Below are 26447 nucleotides of genomic sequence, written 5' to 3'. Positions count from 1 at the left end.
ACCGGACGCCGTGGAGCCAATCCCCAAATGGCCAGACCGAGTCCTTAGCCCCCCTGCAGACCGTGCCCACTGGAGTAAGGGGCCCCCTGGTAGATGCCATGTTGACGGCAGCAGCCACCAAGAGGGAACTCGCCCAGGAGAGTCCCTCAGTCCATCCTCCGAGCAAGGAGTCTCGGATGATGGACCGCTTGGGGAAGCGAATGTTTAGTTCAGCGACCTTCTCAGTGAGGTCGCTCAACTACCTGGCACATGTTATCAGGATGCAGCGCGATCTTATTAAAGAGTATGCTGCATCCCCCCCAGAGTCCATGTCGGAGGAGGACAAACTTTTGCACTCCACCCGTATGGCCACTCTTCGGTCTGTGACGAATACCTCTATGCGGTTGCTGTCCCATGCTACTGAGGGAGCGCTAGAGCTGCAGGAGTAGGCCTAGTCACTAGACGCCAGGCCTGGCTCCGCCATTGCGATTTCACGGAGCCCTTCAAGGCGTCCTTCAGCCCCTTTGATGGTTCTGCCCTTTTTGGCAAAACTGTTCGCGACACCTTGACCCAGAGCGAAAAGGACGGGAAGACGCTGTCTGCCGTCGGAATCCGCTTCTCTGTGCCCCAGAGGTGCTACTCTAGGAACCAAAAGGGCCAGAAGAAGATGTGGTTCCGGAAGTCGCAGCAATCCCAACCCGCTCCGGACAACCAGTTCTGCCGTGGCAGAGGAGGACAGGGAGGACGCCCCAGGGGCAGAGGGGCTCCCAGGAACTTCGGGTCCAGAGAACCTTTTTCTGAACGGCCCGCAGCAGCTCCTGAGGGTTGCCCGACTGCTCCACTCTGGAGGCAGTCGGGGGCGTCGGAGCACCCAGCGGCATGGGAGTCCATAACATCAGACCGCTGGGTCCTCCGATATATCCAGAGGATACAAGATCCCCTTTCATCACATTCCAAAATTAAAATCCCTCCCGGCGTTCCACCCGGTCAGCGGGAGGCAGCCGGCAGAAATTGGCCATCTGCTGGGGAAAAGAGCCATCCAGCCCGTCCCCAGACCAGATCGGATCAGGGTTCTACTCCAGGTTCTTTTAGTGCCAAAAAGACGGGGGACCTAAGACCAATTTTAGACCTGTCCCTGTTAAACCTGGCAGTTCCCAAGGAGAAGTTCCGGATGGTCACCTTGCAATGCATCCTCCCCTTCTGGGAGAGAATCACTGGATGTGCTCTATAGACCTCAAGGATGCGTACTACCACATACTAATGGACAGACGTTCCAGGAGGTTTCTTCGCTTCCGGCTGGGAGCCAGTCACTACCAGTTCAGGTCCTTCCCTTTGGTCTCACCACAGCCCCCAGGGTGTTCACCAAAGTATTAGCAGTGGTTGCGGCCCACCTGAGGCTTCAGGGGGTGCAGGTCTTCCCGTACCTGGACAACTGGCTTCTTACCGCCCCAACAAGGCATCTACTATCATTGGCGCGAGACTCCTTTCTTCATCTAGCTCCCCGCCTGGGCATCACGATAAATGTAGCAAAATCCAACCTGGCCCCTACTCAGTTGATAGATTTTATAGGTGCCAGGTTAGACACGAGGGAGTTAAGAGCCTTCCTCACAGCCGACAGAGTTCAGAATCTCCGACTCCAGGTGCGGGCCATCCTCCACTCCAGCTCTGTTGCGGCGGAATTGGTCCTGAGGGCTCTAGGGTCCATGGCGGCAGCGATATCTCTTCTTCCACTCGCCAGGTTCAACATGCGGGTCCTTCAGTGGACACTTCAAGTTCAGTGGTCTTACCTTGCTCTACCTCTGCATCATCCCATTGCGATCAGCAAGGCTTGCAAGCGGTCCCTGTTGTGGTGGCTCCACTCACAGGATCTCCACGGAGGCCGCCCCTTTTGTTCTTCTCCCCCTCTCGCCACGGTGACCACGGACGCCTCCCGCCTCGGGTGGGGGGGGGGCATTTTGCAGGCAGGACGGTCCAAAGCACGTGGAACGACTCAGAGACCTCCCTGCATATCAGTGTTCTAGAGATGAGAGCAGTGCTCTTGGCGTTGCGAGCACTTCAGGCCTTTCTTCCCCTGTGAACAATTGTGATTCAGTCAGACAACATGTCGGTGGTCTGGTACATCAACAAACGGGGGGAACCAGGTCTTATCCCTTAAGTCGAGAAGCCATGAGAGTGTGGGAATGGGCGATCTCCACCAACCGCTTTCTCATTGCAATGCATATTCCGGGTCGGTCCAACATCCTTGCGGACAAGCTCAGTCGCACCATTCTCTCCCCATACGAGTGGTTTCTCAATGCTCAAGTAGCGAAACGTATCTTCGCACGGTGGGGAACTCCTTGTTGCGATCTCTTTGCGTCTCCCTTAAACACCAAGTGCGACAGTTTTTTCGCTCTAATCCCTCCTCCAGGGGATTCCCCGAGAGACGCTCTGGTGCATGCTTGGCCTCCTGGTCTTCTTTACGCTTACCCCCCTTTGTCTCTGATGCTCCAAGTTTTTCAGAAAGCCTCTCGGTTGGGGTGCAGAATGATCCTCATTGCCCCATTCTGGCCTCGACAGATCTGGTTCCCTTACCTAAGGTCTCACTCAGTGAATCCACCTTGGATTCTAGATCCCATTCCGGATCTGATATCGCACTCATCGAACCTACCAACTCCGAATCTGGACAACCTGAAGCTGACTGCTTGGCTGCTCCAGTTCCACTCCTAATTAGGACTCCTGGTATCTCGTCCCCCGTTAAGGCCATCCTGGTAGCGACTCATAAACCATCTACCAGGAAAGTTTACCGCAGTAAATGGAAACGATTCTCCATTTGGGCGGAGCGGCAAGGTCTAGATCCCTTCACCGTTCCCCTTCCTCTGGTGCTAGACTTCCTAACCACTCTTTTTAATGATGGTGCCAGTAGTTCCACGGTCAAAGTGCAGCTTGCAGCCATTTCTCATTATCTTGTTGGTCATGACTCTGGACCACTTATGTCTGCCAAATTGTGTAAAATCTTCCTAAAAGGCACCTTTCTCCTTAGACCCCCTGTCAAGCAAGCGGTTCCTCCATGGGATCTTTCTTTGGTTCTTCAGGCCTTGACCGCTCCCCTTGAGCCTGCCACAGTAGATCTTAAATTTTTATCCCTCAAGACTGCTTTTTTAGTAGCCATTACTTCGGCCAAAAGAGTTTCGGAACTTCAAGCCTTATCCATAAAGCCTCCTTACTTGGTCTTCCATCCGGATCACAGATACCTCAGGACCAATCCCTCCTTTCTTCCTAAGGTAGCTTCAGAAGCAAGCATTAATCAGTCCATTAACCTCCCTGTTTTCTTTCCTAAATATCAAAACAAGGGTGAATACAAGCTGCATTCCTTGGATGTTCACAGGCAGCTTCGTTTTTATCTTAACAGGACAGCTGGTCATAGGCAATCCGACCAGTTGTTCATTTCCTTTGCCAAATTCAGTCTGGGTAAGCCAATTTCCAAAGTCTCCTTGTCAAGCTGGATTTCGCAATGTATTCTTTTAGCTTATCAAGCTTCTGGGAGGCCCGCACCGGAGGGAGTCCATGCCCATTCGACCCGGTCAGTTTCTACCTCAGCGGCCTTTAAGGCTAGGATTCCTCTGGATGACATTTGTTCAGCAGCCACTTGGGCTTCATCCCATACCTGTATTTCTCATTACAAGCTGGATATCACATCTAGAGGTAGAGCATCCTTTGGCTCCGCGGTGCTCCAGAATATCCTTCCATGACGGCGCCCAAGATTCAGGTAGCTGGGGAATCTGTCCCACAGGTTGCAGACAAATGAATCTCCTACTTCAGATTTAGAAGTTATGTACTTACCATAACGTTCCATCTGAGTAGGTGGATTCATTTGTCTGCAACTCATCCTCCTATCCCCCTGGCCTTGTCAGTTTCCTGCATATTATGTGTTACCCTTTCCAGGGTATTTTGATTCAGGGCAAACTCGATCTGAGGTCATGTAGGGAGAGCAGGGCATTATGGGTGAGGGGAGGAGCTAAGAGTTCGGATCCATAGCTGGATAACCATGCCGGTTCGGATCCGATATCGGATCCATAACCACAGGTTGCAGACAAATGAATCCATCTACTCAGATGGAACGTTATGGTAAGTACATAACTTCTAATTACATTATGTCGTCGGATACTCCGACTCCAGTTTTGAGTAAAAGACGCAAAGATAAAGACCGACATATGAGGTTCGCGACTTCTACAGACACCACGCTAAAGCCAGCTACCGGTGCTCCGGTTCTCAGTGAGGCGCCTACGCAGCCCCTGAGTACTGATGACGCTTCTTTAGCGGTGTCTTCTGTGCCCGAGGTCGCAGGCTCCTCGGCCCCCACTCCAACTACAGATACCGACGCCATTCTTGGCGGGGAAACTCAGAGCTTAGACAGGCCTGCCACTTCTCAAGGTGTCTTCAGGCCTTCCTCTTTTTCCATTAAGGCTGTCACAAAATCTAAAGCAGCCATGAAAACTAAAAGACAAGCTCCACAGAGCCCCTCTCAAGGCCCCATGCCTAAAAAACAGATGGTCAAAATGGCTGAGGATTTGATTACTCTTATCAGGGGTTCTCAACCCCCCTCTGACAAAAGGCCCAGATTGGAGGAAGAATACCCTTCCTCAGACCAAGCCTCTATTACCTCAGAACATTCTGAGGACCAGGAATATTCATATTCCCCTTTTGAAGACTCTGATGCTGAGGAGTCCATTCCCCCCCCCCCCCCCCCCCCCGAGGACTATTCTTTTGGGGAAACCTTACATACTTTGAGGGAACACTTTCAGTGGGACGGCCAAGATTACTCAGATTCCAAGAAAAGGCTCAGGGATTTTCTCTTGCTACCCCAGCACAAGCCTCTGGCTATCCCTCCTGTCTTGGATATATTAGATGATGTGTACACAGAAGCCAGCCTCAACCTAGATTCTTTATCTCCAGCTCCTGTTAAACCTGACAGGTATTACCGGGTTCCTGATTCGCACCAATTCCTATACAAAAGCCATACTGCTGACCCAGAAACTATTTCACAGGGTCCCAAGGGAATTAAGGCCTCTACTTCCAAAAACCCATTACCCTCAGAGAGAGATTCCAGAGCTTCAGAAAGATGGGGGGGAAAGGTATACACCTCGGCCACTTTAACCATGAGGGCATTAAAACTGTCAGTTCCATATGTTAAAAGTCTCAACAGTTTTTGTTATCTCAGTTAAAAAGAAAAATGACACAACCTGAGCAACCAGATTTAAAGGAGTTGCAGGATTTATTGCATAGTGCAGAGCAAGTGGGTAAACATACCTTGCAATGTGGTTTTGATGCTTTAGAGGCCTCTTGTAGAGCTGCTGTTACAGGGTCTGTCATACGTAGACTTGCTTGGCTCAAAGAGCAAACCATACCAGATCATGTTAAAGCTAAATTACTAGATGCACCTCTTCAAAAAGATGTATTGTTTGGTGTTAAAGCTGAGGAGGTACTAAAGAAAATGGAGGAAAAGGCAAGATCAATGCAGACAGTGAAAGATTTCCTACAGGTACAACCTCCACGTTTCAGCAGAAACTGGCCTTCAAAAAATTGGTCCTTTCCAGCCACAGACAGACCTCAAAGAGGTAGATACAGGCGCCCAAGGGGTAGAGGGCAATCTTAAGGATCATTTAGAGCCAGACAATGGCAAGCACCTACACCAAGAGGTGGAGAAGATAGATCACAGTCATTCAGAAAGCAGACACAATGACTTTCCCCTTTGCATGCCAAGCAAAGCTTTAATGGCAGCACTTTTAGGCGGAAAACTAGCATTATTTTCAAAAAATTGGCATATTGTCACAAAAGACAAATGGATCCTGGACATTATAGACAGAGGCTACAGATTCCACTTTCACACCCTTCCAAAAATGAGAGGCATGCCAAACCTGCCACAAAATCAAAGGACAGAGGCACAAAAACAAATTTCAGCTCTCATGGACATGAAAGCTATTCAAGAGGTACCTGCAAAAGAACAGGGTCAAGGTTTTTATTCCAGACTATTCCTGGTACCAAGGAAGGACAAAGATTGGAGACCTATTTTGGACTTATCCGTCCTAAACACATATTTACTCGTACCAAAATTCAAGATGCTCACATTACAGCAGCTTCTTCCCATGCTGGGCAAGGAGTCTTGGCTGGTAACATTGGACCTCAAGGAGGCATATCTGCATGTCTTTATCAGACAAGATTGCAGAAGATACCTCAGATTTCTTGCAGGTTCAACCCATTATCAATTCTCTGCATTGCCCTTTGGCTTATCTACTACGCCCAGAGTGTTTACGAAATGCCTGGCATCAGTAATTGCCTTCTGCAGACTTCAAGGGATACAAATATACCCATATCTGGACGACTGCCTGATCCAAGCGGACAGCAAGCACATACTTCTGAAACACCTGGCGTTTGTAATAAAATTGTTGAACTTTCTGGGATACACAGTCAACAAAAAGAAATCAAAACTAATACGCTCTCAAGCAATAATTTTCCTGGGTGCCAGCTTGAACACAAACACCCAGATGGCCTACCTCACGCCAGAGAAGCAAGGGCAGCTATCCCAATACTTCAGAAAAATGACAACCTTCACCAGGCTGACTGCAAGGAAAGTCCTGCAGGCTCTGGGATTCATGGCATCTTGCATCCTGCTGATCCCATGTGCAAAGCTGCATATGAGGAAACTTCAATGGTACCTAAAAAAGTTATGGTCTCAACACAGCCACAGTTTGGAAACAATTATACCACTCATTCCATGTCTTCAAAACATAGGTCTCCCCTTCTGCATGCCTCAAGCAAATCAAATCATCACAACAGACGCCTCGGACTACACCTGGGGGGCGCACATGACAGATCAGTGCATTCAGGGCAAATGGTCCCAAAAAGAGAAACACCTACACATCAATCAAAAGGAAATGCTAGCAGTACAAAATGCTATTATGGCCTTCAAAGACCTACTGCATCCAGGCCAGCTATTGATGAGGACAGACACCACAGTGATGTGGTACGTAAACAAACAGGGAGGAACTCATTCATACCCCCTGTGCAGACTAGCCATGTCCCTTTGGAACACGGCTCTGGAATTGCAAATCCAACTTCAAGCACAATTCCTGCCAGGGAAGGAAAACACGCTGGCAGACAACCTAAGCAGAAATATGACAGAGCCACACGAATGGAAGTTGCATCCTCACGTTTTCACACAGATAATTCAGGCATGGGGACAGCCAGACATAGATCTCTTTGCTACCCACAGAAATTACCAACTGAAAAAATTTTGCTCAAGGACCTATCATCCACAGGCCTGGAAAGTGGACGCACTTTCTTTCAGTTGGACGACATTGACAGTCTATGCCTTTCCACCTCTTCCTCTGCCGCCCAAAGTTCTATTAAAAGCCAGAGCAGAGAGGCCAAAGATGATTCTCATTGCTCCAGACTGGCCAAGACAACACTGGTATCCACTCCTGAAGAGCCTGACGCATTCCCCACCATGGATCTTGCCTCTAGTGCCTCTTCTTTTGACCCAGCACAACTTCAAAACTCTTCACAGTCAGCTGAAAACCCTCAACCTAGCCGCATGGAGGATCTCCCTTGATTTCCCAACAGACCATCTTCTCCAAGGAGGTGCAGGATGTCATCTTGGAGGCCAGAAGACCTTCTACTAGAAAAGCCTACTCCGCCAAATGGCAACGGTTTTGTGCCTGGAATCAGAAAAAGGGTCAGAACCCTTGGGTGCTAAATCTACCTCAAATATTACAGTACCTAGCTGAAATGTTAAACAGTGGACTTTCCTTCATCAAGATCCATGCTTCAGCCATTTCTGCACAATACAACACTGATCCTCCTTTATTCTCTCATCCTCTCTTAAGGCAGTTCCTCAGAAGGGCTAAGAATATAAGACCCCCAAGGAAACCAACAGTACCTGCTTGGGACCTCAACTTCATTTTAGAAAAACTGACCTTGCCTCCATTTGAGCCAGCTGCTTCAACAGAACTGCAATATTTGTCATGGAAAACAGCCTTCCTTCTGGCTATCACCTCAGCATGTAGGGTTTCGGAACTACAGGCCCTCATGGCTGTGCAACCTTTCATCATTTTCCATCAGGACAGAGTTTCCTTACGAACCAACCCTTCCTTTATGCCAAAGGTAGTATCCAGTGTAGCCTTGAATCAGACTATCCACTTACCTACCTTTTATCCTAACCCACAAAACAAAGGGGAAAGACTACTACATTCCTTGGACATTCACAGACAACTTTGTTATTATTTGGACAGGGCAAAGCCATTCAGAAAATCAGAGCAACTCTTTGTGTCCTATGCTACAGGTACTCAAGGAAAGGCTATCTCCAAACAGACAATCTCAAAATGGCTAGCCCACTGCATACGCTTTTGTTGCTCATTTCATGGAAAAACTGTACCTACAAGCATTAGATCTCACTCCACAAGGGCCACAGCTACCTCTGCAGCTTTCCTCAGGGGGGTTCCTACCAAGGACATTTTGGAAGCAGCCACTTGGAGTTCTGTGCACACTTTCTCCAAGCGCTACCACCTTCCACTTTACTCTAAATCTAGAGCAGGCTTTGCCACAGCAGTCTTGCAGGGCATCCTTGCTCCTCCTAGTTCCACTTAGTGCCTGCCACCCCTTTTTAGCTTTGGGATTCTACCCATCTGTTATGAGTGCAGCTGTATGCACGATGAACATAGTACAGTTTTGTACCTACCATAATGTACCTACCATAAATGTAGATGTTCGAGTGCTTATACAGCTGCAGTCCAGGTTTCCCTCCCTCCATCCCCTCTTGGGACAGGCCTTATGACAAGCACCTCCTCATACAACCTGATTGGGGTATTCTTTTATGGTGTATTTGCTTGCAAACTACTGTTTTTTGAGTATATTACATTGCATTTTTACATAAGTTTATGTTTTGCCTTCCTTCTGGGGACACCTGACATCTGGGGCAAGAAAAACTGAAGAAAATGGCGTCAGATGGTTCTTTTATACCCCTGCCGCACTGACATCAGGGAAGAAGCGACGACAACCGACGCCGGACCTAGACTTTGGAATTCGGCCGACCGAGGACCCGCCTGACAGCAGGATAACCCATCTGTTATGACTGCAGCTGTATAAGCACTCGAACATCTACATTTATGGTAGGTACAAAACTGAACTTTCACAAGTGCCAGTCGGCCGACTCCTGAGATTTTCGTGTTCGAATTTCAGAGCCGAAGTCTTCACTAAAAGCCAAGTATCCCATTGGGGAAACCTTTTTCTTGCTCCAGACCGATGTCAGAAAAAGTTAATGATTGCATTTCTTGTGGGAAGCAAATACCTCCTAAGGACTTTCATTCTTACTGTATACCTTGCCTAGGCCCTGACCATGATGTTGCTAGTTGTCAGTTTTGTGCTAGATTTAACCAACGCACTATTAAGCGTCGGTATGATTTTGCATTTCACTACTTTGGCAGAAGATTTAACTATACAATGTCGTCGGATAGCCATCCGACTACCGGAATTCACAAGAAACGCAAAGAAAAGGACAGGCATCTGAGGTCCAAAACCGACGAGGCTTCTTCTAAGCCAGTCGCCGGTTCTCAGTGAGGTGCCTTCGCAGCCCCTGACGACCGCTATTTTAGACTCGCAGTCCGCTACCGACACCCACGTGGAGTCGACCAGGCCGCTGGAAGCTCAAGGTATTGGACCTTCAGAAACTATTCCCTCAGATGGGTCCGGAGCCACTGAGCAGGCGTCGGCTTCTGAGGGTGTGTTCAGACCTACTCAGTTATATGTTAAAACGACTTCAGCTTCAAAGGCAAAGACTAAAACTCCTTTAAAGACAAAGAAACAAGTACAACAGCCTCATGGACAGGCCTGCATGCCTAAAAAACAGATGATCAAAATGGCCAAAGACCTAATTACTTTGATCAGGGGTTCCCATCCCCCCTCCTGATAAGAGGCCTAGGCAAGAGACAGAATATGAATCTTCAGATCAGGTTTCCATTTCATTTGATTCCTCTTCTGATCAGGAATACTCTCTTCCTCCCTATGAGGATTCTGATGCTGAGGAATCTATCCCTTCAGCCTCTCCTCCTGAGGATTATTCTTTTGGGGAAACTTTGCATACCCTGAGGGAGCATTTCCACTGGGAGAGCCAAGATTTTTCAGAATCTAAGAAAAGGCTCTGAGACTTCCTTTTACTACCACAACACAGGCCCCTAGCTATCCCACCTGTGTTAGACATTGTAGATTATGTATTTTTAGAGTCCAGTCTGACCCCTGACTCCTTACCTCCAGCTCCTGTTAAGCCGGACAGGTACTACAGGGTTCCTGACTCTCATAAATTCCTTTTCAGAAACCCTGCTGCTGACCCAGAAACCATCTCTCAGGTCCCAAAGGGGTCAAGGCTTCCACTGCAAAAAACCCTACTCACTCTGACAGGGATTCTAGGTCACTGGACAGATGGGGAAAAAAGATTTACACTTCTGCTACCTTGGCTATAAGGGCTTTAAATTGTCATATGCTCAAATATCAATAATACATTATGTCACTGCTTAAACAGAAAATGTTGATAAATTCTGAATGTGCAGAAAACAAAGGAATGCAGGATTTATTGCATGCAGCTGAACAAGTTGGAAAGCATACTTTGCAATGTGGTTTTGATTCTCTGGAGGCCTCCTGCAGCACCGCAGTTACGGGTTCTGTCATTAGGGGGCATGCTTGGTTGAAAGAATAAAATTTACCTGATCATGTTAAAGCAAAATTATTAGATGCTCCATTACAGCGTGATGCTTTGTTTGGTGTTAAAGCAGAAGAGGTGTTAAAGAAAATGGAGGACAAAGCTACATCTATGCAAACAGTCAAGGATTTCTTACAGGTACAGCCACCTAGATTTAGCAGGCACTGGCCTACAAAGAATTGGTCCTTTCCAGTGTCAGGCCACAAAGGGGCAGATATAGATGCCCTAGGGGCAGATCCCAGCCCCAAGGTTCATACAGGTCTAAGCAATGCGGTGCTTCTACCTCCAAAACTGGAGAAGACAAATCACAGCCATACAGGAAACAGTCCCAATGACTTTCCCCTGCCTGCGCCAAGCACTTATCTACTGGCAGCACCTTTAGGGGAAAAACTAGCACTTTTTTTTATAAAAATTGGCACATAATAACCCAGGACAAATGGGTCTTTAACATAGTGATGCAAGGCTGCAAGTTTCATTTCCATACCCTGCCAAGGGCAAACGGTTGGCCAGACCTGCCAAAACATCAGTGGGCAGAGGCGCAAAAACAAGTCTCATCCCTCATGGACATGAGGGCCATTCAACAAGTACCAGAGCAAGAGCAGGGACAATGATTCTACTCAAGACTGTTCTTGGTACCCAGAAAGGACAAAGCCTGGAGACCAATATTGGACCTATCTATTCTAAATACATATCTGGATATTCCAAAATTCAAAATGTTGACTCTACAGCAGCTTCTGCCCATGTTGGGCAAGAAGGCTTGGCTTGTGACTTTAGATCTAAAAGAGGCATACCTGCATGTCCCAATCAGACAAACAGGCAGAAGATACCTCAGATTCAAAGCTGGCTCAATGCACTACCAATTCTCTGCACTACCCTTTGGCTTATCTACTGCGCCCAGGGTGTTTACAAAGTGCCTGGCACCAGTAATTGCATTCTGCGGACAAAGAGGAATACAAATATATCCTTACTTGGACGACTACCTCATTCAAGCAGAGAACAAGGACATTCTACTACAACATCTGGAGATTGTAAAGAAGTTACTATCATGCCTAGGGTGCACAGTCAACGAACAGAAATCAAAACTAGTACCCATTCAAGGGATAATATTCCTGGGTGCAAGCTTAAATACAGCTGCCCAGATGGCTTATCTCACGCAAGACAAACACAAGCAATTGACTACCTATTTCAAATTGTTGGCAACAAAGGCCCAATTATCTGCAAGAAAAATTCTGCTTGCTTTGGGCTTCATGACATCCTGCATTCTACTAATTCCATATGCAAGACTGCATATGAGGAAACTTCAGTGGTACCTAAAAAGTGTTTGGACTCAATATTGCCACAGCCTGGAAACAATAGTTACTCTCATTCCCTGCCTGCAACAGGAGTTTCGATGGTGGGCAAAGGCCTGTCACCAGAACAAGGGACAGCCATTCATTCTACCCCCAGCCACACACACATTAACAACGGATGCATCGGATTATGCCTGGGGTCCCACATGGCAGGAAGATGTATTCAAGGCACATGGTCCACAAACCAAATGCATCTACAGTTAATCAAAAAGAGATGCTAGCTGTTCAAAATGCCCTGACAGCCTTCAAGGACCTGTTTCATCCGGGACAGTTATAAAGACAGACAATACCACGGTCATGTGGTACATAAACAAGCAAGGGGGCACTCATTCATACCCCCTTTGCAGACTAGCCATGACTTTGTGGGATACAGCATTGACTTACCAAGTACATCTGCAGGCACAATTCCTGCCAGGAAAGATAAATACTCTGGCAGACGAACTAAGCAGAAACATCATGGATCCCCACGAGTGGAAATTGGATCCACAAGTCTTCAGCATGGTAACAAAGAAATGGGGATGTTTGGACATCTGTTTGCCTCACCTCACAACTGCCAACTAAAAAGACTCTGCACAAGGACTTATCACAGACAAGCATGGAAAGTGGATGCCCTATCTTTCAGCTGGAAAAACTTAACAGTATATGCCTTTCCTCCTCTGCCTCTCCTCCCCAAGGTACTCCTAAAGGTCAGACAGTAGTAGCCAAAAATGATACTGATTGCCCCAGACTGGCCACGCCAGTACTGGTATCCAATCCTAAGGAACTTGTCTCAATGCCCAGCCTGGACCTTACCTCAAGTGCCTCATCTACTGACCCAGCAGAACAGTCAGATCCTGTACAGCCAACTCAAGACCTTAAATCTTGCAGCATGGCGGATAAGGTAGTTATGCAAGACATTCCCCTCACTAAAGCGGTGATGGATGTCATTTTGGATGCCAGGAGGCCTAGTACTAGAAAATCCTATGCTGGAAAATGGAAGAGATTCTGTGCTTGGAACCAGGCACAGGGAATTGACACAGCTGTACCAAATATTCCTCAGATTTTGCAATACCTGACTGAGATGCTGGACAAAGGCCTATCCTTTTCATCTATAAAGATTCATGCTTCTGCCATTTCGGCTCATTACAATACAGAGCCACCAATCTTTTCTTATCCTTTATTAAGGCAGTACCTCAGAGGGGCCAAAAATTTAAGGCCTCCAAGGAGATCACCAATACCTGCATGGGACCTCAACTACGTCTTGGAAAAGCTCACCCTGCCTCCTTTTGAGCCAGCCGCTACAGCTGATATAAAGTTTTTATCTTGGAAAACAGCTCTGCTCCTAGCAATAGCCTCTGCAAGACGAGTCTCAGAGCTACAGGCACTCATGGCAGTGGAACTTTATCTTTTATCCAGACAATGTTTCTCTGAGGACAAATCCGACATTTATGCCTAAGGTGTAGTGTCCAGTGTGGCCCTTAACCAAGCTATTCATCTGCCTACCTTTTATCCAAACCCACAGAATAAGGGGGAGAGTTTTCTGCATTCTTTGGACATACACAGACAGCTATGCTTCTATTTGAACAGAACCAAAGCTTTAAGAAAGACAGAACAATTACTAGTGGCATATGCTGCAGGATCTCAAGGAAAGGCTATCTCAAAGCAGACTATTTCAAAGTGGATAGTCCATTGCATTCGTTTCTGCTATTCACAACATGGCAAGCCAGTACCTAAGGGCATTAGGCCACATTCAACTAGAACAGCAGCCACTTCAGCAGCCTTCCTCAGGGGAGTACCAACCAAAGACATTTTAGAGGCTGCTACTTGGAGTTCAGTGCACACCTTCACAAAGCACCATCACCTACCACTCTACTCAAAATCCAGGGCAGTCTTTGCCACTGCAGTTCTGCAGGGCCTTATAGCCGCTCCAAATTCTATTTAGCACCAGCCTCCCATCCTTAGCATTGGGATTCAACCCAAATATAATAACTGCAACACTGAAACACGAAGAACATAGTACAGTTTTGTACACTTACCATAAATGTAGATGTTCGAGTGTATTCACTGTTGCAGTCCAGGTTACCCACCCGCCATCCCCCATCTCTTTGCTGGAACTTATCTGTACTTCTCTATTCTATACAATCTATGTGGTGTATTTGCTTGTGGATGAAGGTAAAATCTATACTTTGGTGCATGCATATTTTATTGACATATGTTTAGCCTACCCTTTTGGGGGCACCTGACATCTGGGGCAAGAAAAACTGAAAATGGCGTCGGCTGCATCTTTTATACCCCTGGCGCACTGATGTCAGGGAAGAGGCGATAGCAACCGACGCCGGACCTAGACTTTGGAATTCAGGCCGACTGAGGGTAGCCTGCCAGCAGGATAACCCAAGTGTAATGACTGCAATAATGAATACACTTGAACATCTACATTTATGGTGAGTGTACACAACTGTACTTTCCTAGACATGCACAGACAGCTTAGGTTTTATCTGGACAAGACCAAAACCATCAGGAAGACTAACCAGCTTTTTGTCTCCTTCCACCCCAGAGCCCCTGGGCAAGGCAGTCTCCAAGCAAACCATCGCATGCTGGATTAGGAAAGCTATTTGCTTCTGCTAATCCCACCATGGAAAGGAACCTCCACTGGGAATTGGGGCCCATCCCACTAGAGCCATGGCCACCTCAAGGGCCTTCATGAAGGGCCTAGAAACAGCATCCATTTTGGAAGCAACCACTTGGGCCACTATCCACACCTTCACCAAGCATTACAAACTTGACCAAGTTTCCAGAGCTAGGACAGGATTCGCCAGGACAATCCTGCGGGGTCTTGTAGAATCCTCTTCATCTACCACCACCCTCTGATCCCCATAAGCTGTGGTACGCTCCCACACCTAGAATACTGCAACATAGGAGTAGAAGGACATAGAATAGTTGTGTAAATTCTTACCATAACCATAGATGTCCTTCTCTTCCATGTTGCAGTATTCCTTCCCACCCACCAGTCCCCCCCAGGTCCTATTCCTTACCTGTACTATTTATATTACAGTAGGACTCCAAATCACACACCTGGAAACCACTGGCATTCCTCCTGCTGGGCCTTATTCTCTGCCTGCTGGCCTTCAAGTTTTCCACCTCACTTGGATTACTTGTAGCTCCATATTTCTTTTTTTTTTTCCTCCAGAAAGGTGTCTGTATTCCGTTTGAAAGTCTGTAGTTAAGCATTCAGTGGCTACAAAACACTGTTGAGAAATATCAGATACTGAAGTAAGGCCAAAAATATTTTATTTTTCATAGGTTCATAAGAGATACTAAGCTAATTGCTTAAGAGGTTTTACAAGCCTATTTATATAACCCTGTTTTGCCCAGTATATAGCACCTAGAGACAAAAGGATGGCATGGGTTTGTGCCTATGCCTTGAGTTTCTTAGAGATTGCCCCTGGCCATAAGAGACACAGGCACTACCCTAGGTGTGAATTTGTGATTCCCCAAACCTTGATCCAAATTGCATTTGAAGAGGGCCAGGGAAAGGTTCTGCTTAATGTGAATAGGAATCCTGTTCCAAAGAAGGGGCAATTGCTGAGAGAGACATCTGTCTCTTCAGCATGTTTTGTTTGAATCGCTGACTAAGTTTAGATCCTTAGATCAAGTGACCCTTGTGCTGTTTGACTTGCAAATGTGTAGCAGCTACATCAGGGATGGATTTGTGAGTGCCTTGTAGGTCAAGCACAGGTCACCACTTAATCGGTAGGAGACAGAATAAAGGGATAGGGCTTTTAGTCTGTCTGCATAGGACATGTTTACACCTTGTGTTTTCATTGTGAGGAACCTCTGAAGTTGCTCCAGCTGCTATAAGTGTATGGTCAAGTACATGCCAAATGGCACATTGTAGTCGATTTTTGGTCTAATGAGGACTGAGTACAGCGGGACTGTGATTTCCTTGGATCTGGATGGCATACCTTTTCTTGCAAGTTGTGCCTCATAGAAAGACTTCCTCACTACTGTGGACACATGGTTAAATACAGATTCACTTCATAACCTCTAATTACTGAAATGTCGAATTTCAGTATCTCGAGACTATAAAACCGAATCCACAAAACACCGACACAAAAAACCCGCGAAAGTCAAAACACCAAAAAAAACGCACACACAATACTATACATACACCACAACACCCACATCACAACAATAACAAACAAAACTACATACATACACAACTCATACACTGTACCCCCCACACCCCCCCTACTTATATATACTAACTCCGAGATCGCACAAACACAAAACAGAAGCCGACTCACACACGCACATTCTCCGACCCCTCACACACACATCAAACACATCAGCACACTCCCACACACTCTAACTCCCACTCACAACCCTTAGAAAACACTTACCTGACATAACACCTACATCCACACACGGCACCGCGCACCATCAAAACACAATCCCGGACATTACGCAGCGTAAGGTCATAACCGCAAATTCGACATATATTCGAATTCGCGATTATGGGCTTTCACTATTTTTAACATTCGACTTTATAGCTTCGAGATACTGAAATTCGACATTTCAGTAATTCGAGGTTATAAAGTGTTTCCGGTTAAATACTAGGGGTGGGGGAGGTTGGCATAATGGCTAAGGTGTTTACCTTACAAACACAAAGTGCAGGGTTTGCTTCTCAGATGGGGTAAATGGCTAGACTTAAAATGGCCCACAAAGGCAGCTAGACTAGTACTAACCTGTGAACCTATTAAAAATTTATTTGCGTACCTAGATCTCTCACCTTTGAGTCTACTCTCGGGGGGGGGGGTGTTGATGATGTAATTTGCAGGTGTATTTTACTTCCCAAAGGGTATAATAATGCATTTTTTCGCATTTAGTTTTAAGTCATGGTTCTGGCACCAGTCATTTTTCTGATCTAGAGACTCCTGAAGGATATGTACATCATTAGGGAATTCAGTGATTGCCCCAGCTTGCAGTGTTGGCATATTTTGTCATCCAGAGGCCTTCCACGTTAGACCTGACTTCCAAGAAGTATATTCCAAACAGAAGTGGTACAAGCACTGAGCCTTGTGGCACACCACTAGTAACTGGCCTCATGCTGGAACTGGATTCATCCACTTTAACCACATATATCCTGTCCGTGAGCTAGTTGACTGCTGTCCTCCTGGTGACACGGAGATTTATGCCCAGTTTTGTGAGTTTATGTATAATACCTGAGTGGGGAATTGTGACAAATGGCTTGGCCAGGTCAATGTAGGAGGTGTGTACTGTTTTACCCTCATCTGTGGCCTTAGTGGCTTTCTCAGAAAAAATCCACCAGATTCATTAGACATTACCTGTCCTTGACAGAGACTAATTGGGTCGGGTCCAGTGTTTGGAGGTTTCTTTTGTCATTATTTATTAGGTCCGTGATTCTTTCCATGCTTTTACATATAAGACTAGTCAAAATTATGGATCTGTAATTTTCCCGGGTCATTATATGGTCCCCCTTTATGCAGAAGGGTGACTGTTGCTGTCCTCCACTCTTATCGGGACAAAGCCAGTTCAGAGGCAGTGGTTAATTAGAGATCATAATGGGCCTGATAAGTCTTGATTTAAGTTGTTTAAGAGGCAGCATGGTATATTGTCAGGCCCCATTGAAGCCATCTTTTTAGCTTTAGAGAGCACAGTGGCATCCTCCTCTTTGGTGATGTGGGTGACTGTATTTCTTAGGGGAGAACTGAGGTGTGATAAGGTGAATTTTAAGCTGAATTTGTTGGCCAGCAGATTTGTTATATTTCTTTATTTTTATTTTTACATTTGTTAACTGGGAAACTCCAGCTGGACTGGGCCTATTTTCAGTGGAGGTCCGGGGTTAAAAGCTCCGCAGATACAAGAACAATAACAAATTCAGTGGAGCACTGGTGAGCTGCCTGTACCCATCTTTTTCGAAAGACCATATCGTCAGCATTCCTCTCCCCAAAGGGAGTTGTAGGTGCTTTGTATGCTCGCAGATCTCTCGGGGTAATATTCAGCTGTCCGTACCGCTGAAGGCAAAGAATATTAATATGTGTAAAAGCCTCCATCTGCAACAGATTCTCCAGCTTCTCCCTCAGATTTACAGTCTCTGCCGATAAAGCAGTCACAGTAGAGGAGCCCAAAGTTTGAAAAGGGTTCACAAAACGATGTTCTTGTTCCCCCCATAAAGCGCTTCCAAACAGTAGCCATGGCCAGACCCTGAATAGCCGCTTCAAGAGTAGTCGAATTACCAGTCCCAGGCACATTAAAAGTACCAACTGCTTCTAAATTTCTAGACCCTCTTTCATTTAGTTGTAAAACAAACTGCTGAATAGTCCCTTGACTGCCATCAGTAGTATCATCCCTAAACGGACATGGCACATTATCAGTAGTATCATCCCTAAACGGACGTGGCACATTATCAATAGTATCATCCCTAAACGGACGTGGCACATTATCAGTAGTATCATCCCTAAAGGGACGTGGCACATTATCAGTAGTATCATCCCTAAACGGACGTGGCACATTATCAGTAGTATCATCCCTAAACAGACGTGGCACATTATCAGTAGTATCATCCCTAAACAGACGTGGCATATTATTTGCAGGATCAGTGGCCATATAAATAGCAAATACAACTTAAAAAAACAAAAAAATAAAATACCACCAAGACCACCTATCCAAGAAGTAAGCGAATTTAATGAAACACTTAGCACCTCGGCTTACACAGCCTTCCAAGAGTAAAACACTACAGAATACTGTTTGCTTATATACAGCATATTCTTCAAAACATTTAATCAATTAAGCATACAATTCAAGTCACATACTTCCAGTTACATTCTCTGTTGAGTCCCTGTGGCTCCAAAGTACCATACTTTAAAATCAACAGAGTTTCTTTTTTTAAGAGTTTGTTTTTTAAAGACACACATTCAGCTGTGCCAACGTGGAATTTTTCCAAGGCACAACCCCTAAGAGAATCAGGGTTAAGAGTTGTGTGCTGTCAAAAAAAAAGAAACACTGCTGATTTTAAAGTAGGATACTTTGGAGCCTCAGGGACTCAACAAAAAATGTAATTGGAAGTATGTGATTTGAATTGTATGCTTAATTGTTTTGTGCAATATGGTGTTTATAAGCAAACAGTATTTTGTAGTGTTTTTACTCTTGGAAGGCTGTGTAAGCCGAGGTGGTAAGTGTTTCATTAAATTTGCTTACTACTTGGATCGGTGGTCTTGGTGGTATTTTATTATAAGGATAAATGCTAAGCTTTTGTAGAGCATTTTTTCTCTAATTTGGTGTGATTTTAGATTGGAAACCAAGTAAGTTCTAAGTTCCAGGACATCCCTGGAAGAGCTAGTAAGAGGGCATGCAGAAGGCAAATTCTTCCAGACGATTTTGCCTTGTTTGTTTTGTTGAGGAACACCAATTGTTGTTCTATAAGCACTGCATGACTTTCTTAATGATGATCCTCCTTTGACAAGGAAGGGATTTAAATGCCTGTTGAGACCAGAAAAAGACAAAGGTTTTGGTTCCCTTCGACACTTTAAAAACTACACTACAGAACAAAGGAAACCAGAGCAGGTGAAGTTGTTTGTGAAGGAAATAGCATGTAGGAAGTGTGAGACGTTAGTGACCTCACCAGTCTTGCTGAGGGCTGAAGGTGTTATACCTAGGGTGATTTCTGCTTTGGGTACCCCTGGTTGCCTAGTTTCACTTGCTTCACCTATCCTAATCCTTCCCAAGGCAGACATTGAAATTGTGTCTCTTGCTTCTCTGCAAGCCTCTGAAGAGGTGCTTGAGATGTTTAGATTAGATGACGGCAGTCATTTGCCCTTGACGGAAGGTCTTCCATGAAAAATTCAGTCACTTTCCCTGAATTATGAGAAGTCTTAACATCAGAGAGTATCTGGAGTTCAGAGTGGAATAGGACTATTGTCAGGTCACACCTGTGCTATTTGTTCTTTCTACAGACCCAGGATGTTTATGGAATTTGTAGTTGTGATGTTCTCATATTTAAGGACCCCGATGCACTTTTATCCTTACCTGGATGACTTTCTTTACAAACACTTTGAGGAGAAGCCATTCATATGCCATCGATAATTTTCACAAACTTAAGTTTATTCTTGAATTTGTCAAGGTTCATCCTGGTCAGGGTGAGGTTGGAGATTTTATTAACAACTCACTTGTGACACAGGCTAGAGCTACCTGTGTTTTTTCCAAGTGCAAAGCATTTCACTGTTGAAATCCCTTATGTCACTAAAGAGGCTTTTTAGGTGCCTTAGGGTGTATGACCTCCATCCTTATAGTTCCCCCCCTTAGCTAGAATGATAATCATGAGAAAAATTTTGCTGCCGGGATTGTTGGAACCAACAAACACCCTCCCCATCAGGTGAATCCTCTGATTCCACTTCATCAGGAAGTAATTGCTGGTGGGCACAGCAGGTGGAGTACAGCTAGGGTATTCCTGTGGTGAACTCTTGGGGACACAGGCTTTTACCATAGATGTCGTGGACTTTGTCATAAAGGGGGACATGTGGCACAGCTGCTAGTCCATGCTGCATAAAGCATGTTAGCCTGAAGGAGATGGCAGCCTTATTGATGATGGCTCTAAGAACATACAGGTCAGTATGGACATTAAGTCATCTAGGGATTAACAGACTTCACCATGGTAATGTGATACATAAATTAAGAGATCTCACTATTACTGGATGTGCAGATTGATAGTAATGATGGAGGGAAGTGACTTTGCAGCTCAGATTACTTCTCCTGGTTTCTTACATCCTGTCATCCCAGAATGTGGTAACAGGTTAAGCAGAACCATGTGCAACAGCCACAAGTTGAAGGTGGATCGCAAAGTTTTTTTTTGCATTACCACAGAAGTGGGGGTCTCCCATTGGTTCACTTCTTTCATTGAACAAAGATTACAAATTGCAAAAGACTTGTTCCGATTTCCTTTGCTAAAATGTATAAGTGATGAATGCCTTCTGCATTTCCTGATAAGGAATCTTTCTATCCCCTCCATTCCTTTGATTCCCAGACTGCTGTAGAAGATTACAGTGGGCAGAGCTAAGGTCCTCCTAGTAGTTCTCCAATGACAGCCACGGTTCTCCTAGCTAGTGTAGTGGCACAGCAGTCTGTCGTCCTACTCAGAAAATAGGGACTGTAGTACACCACAGTGTAAATTGATGCAGACTGACACCCTGAGTCCTGTCAGACTAACACTTGTCAAGGACCAGTTCTATGAGAAAGTGATCTGCATCACACAGGAAACTAATGTACCCAGCACTAGTAGGTGTGTCTTCTAGGGTTGCCACCTTTTAAGTCGGCCAAAGTGGGATGTGGGGGTGTGAATGATAACACACACCCCATTTCTCACTTAAAATGAGTGGTAAAGGAGATTGGGTACAACAGCTGACTGGCTTTTGGAGTGGCTAGATAGCTGGCTGGCTGCTGGAGTGGTTAGCTAGCTGGTTGGCTGGTTGGTGGAATGGTTAGCTGGCTGCTGGAGTGGCTAGCTGGCTGGTTGGCTGCTGGAGTGGATAACTGGATGGATGAGTAACTGGAGAGGCTAGCTGGCTGAATGGATGGCTGGCTGTTTAGCTGGATGACTGGCTGTCTAGCTTGCTTGCTGGCTGTCTTGGCTGATAAGGGGGGAAAAAGGCGAATTTCAGTCTTACTTTCGTGTGGCTGTAGAAGCGCTCAAAACAAACCACTGTACAGTTGTGATCCTTGTAGGGCTATTCCTCTCCCAATCCCCACCCACTTCATGAATTGCAGCCAATTGCACAGTTTAAATTACCCAGAGGTAACAGGGAATAGCTCTGCCTGCAGGTGTGGGTTGGTGAAGTAACTGAATTGCCGTGGAAAAGCTGGAAGCAATTGCAGCTTTTCCATGGCGATTCAGTGTGATCGAAAAGTGGGACTTTTCAAGTCCTGCTGCTTTGCACAGCGGGCAACGGGATAAGGTAGCTCAATCTGTGAGTGTCATGCTGATAATGGGACGGGTGACAACTCTAGTGTGCCCCACCCATGGAAGAGAGTCTGGTGGTGGTGTACTTCTTGGAGCATTATTCTCACTGCAGTGACAAAGCCTGAGGTCCCTCATTGTGTGGTAGAACTGTGTTTGGGATCCCTCTTGTGTGTCTTCATGTAGCTGCACCTTGTAGCTATTGATGCTTTTCTTTCCTTGGATCTCCTTTGTTCTCCTACTGTATAGTTAAGCATTTCCTCACTCGGGGTGTTTCTCTTGAACTTCCTTGTGGACCTTATTTTTGTGATCTGAAAGCATCCTGTGTTCCTTTTTGAGATGAGCTCTTCATTGTGTCTCAAGCTTTTGTCCTGGAAAGTGTATTTTGGTGGCTGCTACATTTTTGGAATGGCAGGTCCCTATTTGTAACCCCCCCACCCCATACAGTCTTCCAAAAGGTAGAGCAAATTTTGAAACCAGCCTGCCTTTCTTGACAATTCGTTTCTTCATGATTTTGCATTGTTAGCTCAAGTACTCTGTGCCCAACGTCTGAGGTTCAGGAAGTATACACAGTTCACCTCTATAACGTTTATGCCTGGAAAAGACATCAGGCCAGTTTGCAAACATTGCTGTCATAACAAGATAGCACATGGTAGCAGGGCAAGTAACCATTGCAGCAGTTTTCTTAAAAAAAAAAATGTACCAGCCAAGGACATTCATGAAGATGGTATTCTTACAAGTACAGTAAACTCTCTTAACCAGCAACCATGGAGATTGGTAGATGCCAGATAGTAGTTTCTGGTTGCTTGAAAGTTACTATTAAAAATAGGCCTGAATAATACCGTACTCTACACTATTTGTTTGGTTTGACTTGTTCTTAGGTTGGGGAGAAAGAGAATTTATTCCCATCTTCCTTTTCAAATCTCTAAAAACATAAGGTATGTTTCTGTGGGGGGGGGGGGGGGGGGGTCGGGTCAAAGTGCAACACATGAAAATTGTACTGTATGTCTGATTTTTTTTTCTGGTTGCTTGAGTTCCAGTTAACTGAGCTTACTGTACTGCAAGCTGGACATTCAGTCTAGGACTGGGGTGAGATTTTGGCACTGCATTGCTGCAGTTCATGCTGTAAATGTCTTTGCCAGTGGGGGTGGCCTTCATTCTGCTTTAATTACTCTTCTTATGGGTATAGATTCGTATTGCAGCAGTGAACTCTGCAATGAGCATAACACAGATGTGTAACTCCCATAAAAATGAATGTTTGAGTGAGGAATCATTGCTGAAATATAGGCTTCCTCCTGCCCCTTGTAGTGCTGCTTCTTTTTCTGTTTGCCGTAGGACTCAAGGGTGTAATAAATGACCTTTGTGTGTGTATGTTTGTGTACATGTCAAACCACCATCTTAAGGCAGTGGAGAGGACCTCAGTTGACTGGAGGCATCTACAAAGCTGTGGAAGTCAGAACAGAAGGGAAGATGCAATTCCTGTAGATAAAGATTTGTACTGCACCAGTGATCCCCATAATTAAGTCATCATTATTGTGAGTTGCTCATAAAGCTGTACTATAAGTAAAGTATGTGCTTTAAGTATAATTTGTAGATATGTGTGTGTGTAGAATAATGCAAATGATAATGTACAGGTCTAGCAACTTATAGTCAAACTAATAAAGTAACTTTTCTCTGTCGTTTACATGTAGCTGCATGTTAGCATCCTTAAGGAAGTTTACTAGGGTTGATGCTAGCAAAACAGTTGCATTTGGGGGGTGTTTGTGTGCCATGATTTTAGGTCTGAAGTTAACAGGAGAGGTTAAGATGTCTGATATTGTCTGGCAGGTGGTCCCAGAGTATAAGGGATGTTTTACTAAAGGCTGTTTCTGCAGTGTAACTGTGATCGGCTGAAGGCTCCCCGAAACTGCTTTTCCTTCTGAAACATCATTTCTGAGAGAACATATGTTGCAGCATTTCTTATATATATATATATATATATATATATATATATATATATATATATATATATATATATATATATATTCATTAGAATGTAGTTTTATAGGCATGCAGTATATTGTGGTTATTGTTTCTGCTTATTATTAAACTGAGTTACTTGCATTACAATTTTTTTCCTTTTTTTTTTTTCAGGTGATTGACAAAACTGTTGAAGAACAAGCAAAAACAATTGCTTTGTGAATTGTATAGTTGATAGCAATTTGTTTTCTTCTTGCAGACCAGAGAATTGTAGTTGAACCAGAAATTTGTCACAAACACATCACTGAGCCTAACAAAGAAAATGTTAATAGTTTTAATCTTTTGAGTGTAAATATATTGTATATATGATTGCTGTTATTTGGGTTAAAGTAAGCCAGCACATTCTGCATTTGTTGTAGATTGTTTTAAATTTTGTTGCTTACATGCCATGTCTTATGTTTAGTATGTATTTTTTTATATGTTGTATGCGGCTTATTGTACTGTAAGACACAATAATAAATTTCAGTACCAGTCCCAAATGTTTCAAGAGTGTGTCTGGCACGTGAATCTACAGGAGAAGTAGACTTTTGCTTGGTCAGGATAACAGCCTTTTATTTCTTTGTATCCAAGAGCTAAATGTCATTGATGGCTGTATGCAGAAGATCAGATCTCATCTCAGTCATGTACATTCCTTTGTTTTCATTTATTTAATCTTAAACGTTTGTATAATGAGAGAACATGTTTATTTAGTATTAAAAACAAAATAGATGGCAAGATTCCAAAAAACATAACCGCTGTCTGTTGTTTTGGTTTTCTTTGTCTAGGCCGATTTTGAATAGGCTCTTTCAAAACTAAAATGTTGCTTAAATTTTCAGTCAGCCCAAATAGTTTGTTAGCCCCGATGTGTATGAAAGTGATTTGGTAACTTTTCTCCCTGTATGTGTATTGTCATCATACAGCAAACATGGCACCTACCTACAAGGATGTGGTGTTCTTGTACAGGGTGTAGCTGTTAAGAAGGTAGTATACATTTTGTATAGGTCTGTTAGAGCACTTTTGGGAAAAACAGTTGGATCTACTTAATCTTTATAGTTAATGTCTGTTCATAGATGTGCACTAGGCTAATGGCCCTGGAGCCCTTACAAGCCTAGCCCATAGAAGTACCCTGGCATCGTGCCGCCTGACGTTAGTTCCCAGTGCCTCTATCAAGTAGAGCCACTGGAGTGATCCCCGGGGTGAACTTTCTATTTCCCATCCACTCATCAAGATTTCTCTTGAAGAGGGCCAGTGAGGTGCTCTGCTTGACTTGTATGGGAAGTCTATTCCAGAGCATGGGCAGTCTCTGGGTTATGAACCTGTCCCTCCAGCATGTTCTGTTGATTGTGGTAATGAGGTTGAGGTCTCTGGAGCGTGTGGTGCGAAGGGATTGGGATTTCTTTAGATCCAGCATTTCTAACAGAGCTGGGTCAGGCATGGCTTTGTAAGTCAAGCAGAGATCACCTCTTAGTAGATGATATGAGACTGAGAATAGCTGGAGTATTTTGAGTCTGTCCTTGTAGGACATGTTTAAGGCCTGGAATCCTTTTCGTGATGTACTTTTGTGGCCTTTCCAGCTGTTGTGTGTGTCTAGTGAGGTACATGCCAAATGGGGCATTATACTTAATGAGGGAAGAGTAGAGAGAGATGATGACCTCTTTCTTCTTGGATGCAAAACCCTAGGACTTTCTGACCACAGTGGCAATGTGGTGGTCGAAGGAGAGGTTGCTGTCAACCTGTGTCCCCAGATCTCTTATAATGCCTTCAGTGTTCACTGGGCTCCCATCAATGTGGTAGTTAGTGGGAACTGAGTTTTCCCCAAAGGGGATGACAATGCATTTTTTGGCATTAAGCTTAAGGCCATGGTTTCGACACCAGCCATTGGTCTCAGTGAGGCCTTTTTGTAGGATGTCTACATCACTTGGGGAGTTAATAATGGCTCCCAGCTTACAGTAGTCTGCGAACTTGTTGATTTAAAATGACAGGGAAGCTATCACATAGTTTTGTTTAGTTTTATTTTTTTGCCTTGTTTGGTGGTCTATGTGGTAGGACTCCTCATCACAATGTGTGGTGATTTTGTTTTTGTTACTTGCCCAGTGGTGCTCACCATCAAAACATGGTTGATCTCAGTGCAGGATGACCTGCTACAGGAAGTCTGCTATAGTATGTTTCCATTAGAGGTTATTGTGGTAACCTTGTGTTCCTCACTGTACCCTGGAAGAAGTGAGCTGGCTAATAACTTCATGGCTGCCCCCCCCCCCCCCCAAGTAAATAAATAAATGCATACTAACCTATCATTCAAGGATTTAACTGTCAGAATCACATAGCCTCAAAAAGTATTGAGAAGCCACTGACTGTACAGCTACTTGGGTTGGCCTATACTGCTTGGTGGGTATACAGTGCTGTGGAGGCAGTGTCGAGGACTCTAACAGGATCTGTCACAAAGGAG

General features: G+C 45.0%; 1 protein-coding gene across 1 annotated transcript in view; it reads left to right on the top strand.

Moving 5' to 3' along the window:
• Positions 1-24753, top strand: part of YLPM1 (YLP motif containing 1) — a gene marked incomplete in the record, with an annotated part of 1534972 nt that extends 1510219 nt beyond the window's left edge. The window contains 1 exon segment of the mRNA XM_044073602.1: positions 24137-24753.
• Positions 24754-26447: the final 1694 nt, after the last annotated feature.

The sequence above is a fragment of the Protopterus annectens genome, chromosome 6.part0 (assembly GCF_019279795.1).
Source record: "Protopterus annectens isolate FY-2018-M chromosome 6.part0, PAN1.0, whole genome shotgun sequence".
Taxonomy (NCBI): domain Eukaryota; kingdom Metazoa; phylum Chordata; order Ceratodontiformes; family Protopteridae; genus Protopterus; species Protopterus annectens.
Note: the sequence above shows the minus strand (reverse complement) of the source record. Positions and strands in the feature narration are given on the sequence as shown.